Source organism: Bufo gargarizans, chromosome 6, assembly GCF_014858855.1.
Source record: "Bufo gargarizans isolate SCDJY-AF-19 chromosome 6, ASM1485885v1, whole genome shotgun sequence".
Classification (NCBI taxonomy): Eukaryota; Metazoa; Chordata; class Amphibia; order Anura; family Bufonidae; genus Bufo; species Bufo gargarizans.
In genome coordinates, this window is record NC_058085.1 from 4,415,886 (window position 1) to 4,422,418 (window position 6,533).

At 41.4% G+C, this 6,533-nt stretch overlaps 1 pseudogene; it reads left to right on the plus strand.

Moving 5' to 3' along the window:
- The first annotated feature begins 6 nt into the window (after positions 1 to 6).
- Positions 7 to 6,169, plus strand: LOC122941798 (annotated as a pseudogene).
- The last annotated feature ends 364 nt before the right edge of the window (positions 6,170 to 6,533 follow it).

Genomic DNA, 6,533 nt, shown 5'->3' on the forward strand with positions numbered 1-6,533 from the left:
CCACTTTACAACATGAAGCCACTGCCGCTGCTCTCCGAAAGAAGCATGCCGATAGTACAGCAGAGTATGGGGAGCAAATTGATAATCTGCAACGGGTCAAACAGAAACTGGAAAAAGAGAAGAGTGAACTCAAGATGGAGATTGATGACCTTGCCAGCAACATGGAATCTGTCTCCAAATCTAAAGTAAGTGAAGACCATGGCATGATTTAAAGGATGTTCCAGCGATACTACTAATCCTAGTATCCTTGGTCATAGGATGGAAAACCTTTGTTTAGGTTTGCCTAAATAAGAAGTCTTGAATATATCTTTTATTTTACAGGCAAACTATGAGAAAATGTGCAGAACCCTTGAGGACCAATATAGTGAGATTAAAACCAAGGAAGAAGAGCATCTTAGAGTAATCAATGACCTAAATGTGCAGAGAGCTCGTCTTCAGACTGAAAATGGTAATAATCTTTATTCTTATTAATATTTCTTATTTAGCTTCACATACAGATGTGTCCTTGTCTGCCTTTCCCCTTGGCTCAACAGATTTCGAGGTGATTGTTTCGAGATGACCCGCTTTAAACAATAAAACACAAATCTTCTATATTCTGTTGGGAATTATTTAAACTATGTGTCTCTATATACCACGGGGGTAATTTATTAAGACTGGTGTTTTAGACGCCAGTCTTAATAAAGCTGCCGGAGGATCTGCCAAAGTTATGAGGCGCTATAACTTCAACATATCCAGTGCCAGTCTAAATGTAATGACAGTTTCCTACCAATCTTACATTTAGACCATTTTCTACGCCTAAGGGTCCATTCAGACGCCCGCAACTGTTTTGCGGTCCGCAAATTGCAGATCTGAAAAACACCGGACCACACATGGCCGGCACCCCAGTAGAAATGCCTTTACTTGTCCGTGTCTGTGGACAAGTAGGACATGCTCTATTTTTTTGCGGGGCTGTGGAACGTTAGTGCGGATGCGGACAGCACATTGTGCTGTCCGCATCCGCACTTCCGTTCTGTGGCCCCATTGAAAATGAATGGGTCCGCACCATTCCACAAAATTACGGAACGGATCCGGACCCATTCATACGGACGTGTGAATGGACCCTAAAACAGGAGAAGAAAATATTAAATGAAACGGACCGGCCGGCCGATCCCCTTTCCCGTCAACTTTTTTTAGACCTGGTGTGAGCGTGGAAAAGTTGCAGACTGCGGTGCAAATAACAGCAATCTGCACCAGAAATACACCTAATATAGGCATATTTCTGGATAATAAATGACCCCCTATGTCTCTATGGACACCTAGTTGTGATATCGATAGCAACCTTTTGAGATTTGCTAGCATGTCCTTAATGAACGAGCCCTTAATTAAATGTTCTCAGTGGCACAGGGGGACATAACTGTATATAATACCACATGCACCAATCGTGTTGCTGTTTATTTATACACAAAGGTGAATTCAGCCGCCAGCTTGAAGAGAAAGAATCATTAGTTTCCCAGCTCACCAGAGGGAAACAAGCTTTCACACAGCAACTTGAAGAGCTGAAGAGGCATCTGGAAGAGGAGACAAAGGTACACTGAACTTTTAACAAGAACCTGTCACATTGAATGTGGTGTCTGAGCTGCAGGCAGCACATTATAGAGCAGACACCAAGTTCATCATGACGGGTCTCCTTTAGGCAACATGACCTTCTTGGGTTGAATTATATCACTCAATTACATTTCAACATTTGTTTGTTATTTTCTCAAAGGCCAAGAATGCCCTGGCTCACGGTCTGCAATCTGCCCGCCATGATTGTGACCTACTCAGGGAACAATATGAAGAGGAACAGGAAGCCAAAGGAGAACTTCAACGTGCTCTCTCCAAGGCCAACAGCGAGGTTTCACAATGGAGAACAAAATATGAGACAGATGCCATCCAGCGCACAGAAGAACTGGAAGAAGCCAAGTAGGTTCCACAATCAATACTAAAAAGTTGATATCCAATTTACAAATAATTGATTATTATGGTCCTAGTGACACATCTGTTGTCAGGTCTAGGTGGACAGAGGATTCAAAATGACTTTGTAGATGCTATTTGATATTTTTTTTTAATAAAAGTAATTTATTCATGCACTTAGTCGTGGATTTCTTTGTGTGACAGGAAAAAGCTTGCTCAACGCCTCCAAGAAGCTGAGGAACAGATTGAGGCTGTGAACTCAAAATGTGCCTCTCTGGAGAAGACCAAACAAAGACTTCAATGTGAAGTTGAGGACCTGATGGTGGATGTAGAACGGTCAAATTCAGCCTGTGCAGCCCTTGATAAAAAGCAGAAGAACTTTGACAAGGTTTGTCCACCATGTCGTTTTCAGGTTGAAATTAGGCAGCATGCTGTGCGACTCCTTTTTAATTCATGTTTTCAACATTCAGGTGCTGTCAGAATGGAAGCAAAAATTTGAGGAGGCTCAGGCTGAATTAGAGTCTTCCCAGAAAGAGTCTAGGTCACTTAGCACTGAGGTCTTCAAGATGAAGAACTCATATGAAGAGGCATTAGACCAGCTTGAGACTCTGAAGAGAGAAAACAAGAACCTCCAACGTAAGCAAACATGCGAATGAGAATAATGGTATTGCAAATCAGCTCTCCTCCATAAAGAAGAAAACTGCTGATTCAGGGTTGGCCCTTATCAATACAATTTATGGGTTTGTATCTCATCCAGACAACCAGTAGCCTGATCTGTACTGACAGGAGGCAAGAACCCCCAAAAGTCTGTCAATGGATGGGTGTCTATTCTTTCTGAAGGGGAGTTAATTTACATACTTTTTTCCCCCATTAAAGTCTTCATACATCAGCAAGATCGCTTTAATGAAACCTGAACCCACCAGGTCTTCATAGTTATCATATTTAACCATTTTATGAATATCTTAAAGATTATGCAAAGCAGTAGATAATTGGATAATTATTATTATAATTTTCTTATTTAGAGGAGATCTCAGATCTGACAGAACAAATTGCAGAGTCAGGAAAAACTGTCCACGAACTGGAAAAGGCCAAGAAAACAATAGAGCAGGAGAAGTCTGAGCTACAGTCATCCTTAGAAGAAGCTGAAGCATCACTGGAGCATGAAGAAGCTAAGATTCTCCGAGTACAACTTGAGCTGACACAAATCAAATCTGAAATTGATAGAAAGATTGCAGAAAAAGATGAAGAGATTGAGCAAATAAAGAGAAACAGCCAGAGAGCCTTGGACTCCATGCAGAGGCACTTTGGATTCTGAGATCAAAAGCAGGAATGAGGCTCGGAAGACTGAAGAAGAAGATGGAGGGAGATCTTAATGAGATGGAGATACAATTAAGCCATGCCAACCGCCAGGCCGCAGAGGCCCAGAAACAACTCAGGAACGTACAGGGACAACTGAAGGTATAAAATTTAAGGATGAATGCTGCTGGAATTTAAGACAAGATGACCCATTTGGTAACTTACTGAATCATTTCTTACTTAGGATGCCCAGCTGCATCTTGACGATGCAATTAGAGGAAATGAAGACTTGAAGGAACAAATTGCGATTTCTGAAAGGAGGAATAATCTCATGTCTGTAGAAATTGAAGAGATGAGGTCTGCCCTAGAACAGACAGAACGTGCACGCAAAGTGGCAGAACATGAGCTCCTGGATGTCACTGAGCGTGTTCAGCTGCTCCACTCCCAGGTAAGAAAGATTTCATTCTGTCTCAGAAATTTTAAGCAACTTTTATGTTAGAATAAGAATTGCCTAATAAATTGCCCTTTATTCTACCAGAACACCAGCTATATAAACACTAAGAAGAAGCTGGAAGCTGATCTCTCTCAACTGCAAAGTGAGGTGGAAGAGTCTATCCAAGAATCCAGGAATGCAGAAGAAAAAGCTAAGAAGGCCATCACAGATGTAAGCTTTCATACCCAACTGTACGATGAAATTGAAATAAACTAAAATGTGCTTAAATAATTCTCTGTCACATTGAACTTTGTCAGGCTGCCATGATGGCTGAAGAGCTAAAGAAGGAACAGGATACCAGCTCTCACCTTGAAAGGATGAAGAAGAACCTTGAGCAGTCAGTAAAGGATCTTCAGCATCGCCTTGATGAAGCTGAGCAGCTGGCACTGAAAGGTGGCAAGAAGCAGCTTCAGAAACTGGAGGCCAGGGTGAGTCAATGGTGTTATAGTTAAAATAAAGGTAAAGATGAAAGTGAAATGCGAGCAAGTTCTATGAGATATCTATGGTCTAGAAATGCCTTTACAATACATTTATGATAATTATAATGAATTTCAGGTACGTGAACTTGAAAATGAGCTTGATGCAGAACAGAAGAGGAGTTCTGATGCTGTGAAGGGTGTGCGTAAATTTGAGAGAAGAGTCAAGGAACTGACCTACCAGGTTTGTAGCGTTTTTAATAAGCTCTTGCATTTTAAGGGATTCCTGAGGTCACATGGGACATTTTTTTAAATACCCCCAAACTGAATGTACTTCTCTAGAAAATTGGATAGTGTTCTCATATTATATGGATGTCTGAGCCCATTGGTTCTATAGAAGGGTAGAATTTCATACAGGGTGGACAGACATTGGAAAGGGAAATGCATGATCAACCCTCTTCTATATTGAAGACAGGGGTCATTAGCCAAAACAAGTTTTAATTTTATTGTATTTTTTTCATTTTACAGTCTGAAGAGGACAAGAAGAATGTGTTCAGGCTTCAGGACTTAGTTGACAAGTTGCAAATCAAAGTCAAAGCTTACAAGAGACAAGCAGAAGACGTAGTAAGTAGATCACCTCCACTGTTGTTGAAAAGGTTTCTTTTAGATGAAACACAAATATATGAGAATTTCTCATAACTAATCCTGTATCTAATTATTTAGGAGGAACAGGCCAACGTCCATCTGTCCAGATTCAGGAAGACTCAACATGAGCTGGAAGAGGCCGAGGAACGTGCTGACATTGCAGAATCCCAGGTCAACAAACTAAGAGCCAAGAGCCGTGACATTGTCAAGGTGAGGTCTTGGGTTTCAAAACTCCCTTTTAATATGGGTATTATGACTATAAATAGGTTTATATGGAATCACACCTACATGACACTTATTGTGGTGTCCAATAGCATGTCCAGTCTAGAAGAACCTTGGGAGTGCTCAGTGTGAATTACTAAATTAAGTGTGATGGGGTTCATTGAAGACCTGTCCCATGTTATTAATTCTGTTTCATTTTAGACAAATGTCGGTCAAACTCACCAATTTTGGCAGGACCGGCCAAATATATATTGCAGATAAGGCCTTCAGCCCTACGGCAGATATCAGGGAGATATGGATCCGACATGTTGAATTACAACTACTTGATCCTTTTGTTGTTGGTCAATAAGCCTCTGCCAGAGGTGTTCTCTCTTCAGGACACACATGCATGCTCAGCCGGGCTGAGTAGCCATGTGTATTGGGGGTCGGAAGAGATAGCTATCACCCAAACAAGCTTTTAGGCAGGCCATATGCATTAGAGATCTCAAGCCAAAATGCTCATTAGGCTGATAGCTGTTCCTCTCAAACCTCCCCTATACATATACACACTTGACTTGGCCAAGCATGCATGTTTTCTTAATGGCGAGACTGGAATAAACTGCTGCCAGATACCTGAGGTGGAGAAGTATATCTCTTGAGAACAAAGTGGTCTGACATGTTGAAATCCAACTAACCGATAATTCTTTCACAATTTTCCACTGTTGGAGAGAGTTGGGTCATGGCCATGTACATCAGATGGTCACCTGGTCCTGCTGAGATTGAAAGCTTTGACCAACAGTCATTGCACGTCTATGGCCAGCAGCTTTACGGAACAGGGATTCACAGACAAGATTAAATACTGTATTTATGATTCCACAAATGAACAGATCTTTTCATTAATTAATTAAGGGGATTGGGTTTTTCTAAGTTCAGATAATATCAGGCATGGCATTGACAGTAGAAACTACGAGATTCATCAACATCAGTTACTTTATGAAGCACCTTTGTATACAGTGTCTACTGGAGTTAATACTTGTCTTCTTTTTATTCCAGAAAGCAGAAGAGTAAAGAGGACACACCATAATTTACAGAAGACGTTCATATAATATGGGCTTTGCTGTAATGCTCTTACGTATTTAATTCTATATGTTTAGCTCTAGGTGCAAATAAAATTTTAAAAATAAGAGATTGCGTTGGTGATTCTTAATTTCTATTCTGTTAATCTGTAACACTGTGTTACTGTGGTGGCCTGAGGCTAACGCTGCTCTGTTCACCGGCCCCCATCCCGCAGACCCACCTCCCACATCTTCCCGGCAGGTGCAGCTGGCAGGGGTATCTCTGTTCTGCTTTCTGACTCAGCCTCCCGCTGTCTCCTGCTCTTAAAGGGCTAACTTGCACACACCCTAGTCTTAACCAGCCAATGGCTGGCAACCTTGGGGCACTTAAGACACTTCCTCAGTTCCTAGTTTGATAGTGTCCTGCAAAGATGTGTTGTATTAGATTTGTCTGCTTATGTACTGACTTCTGCCCATTTCCTGGATATTGAACCT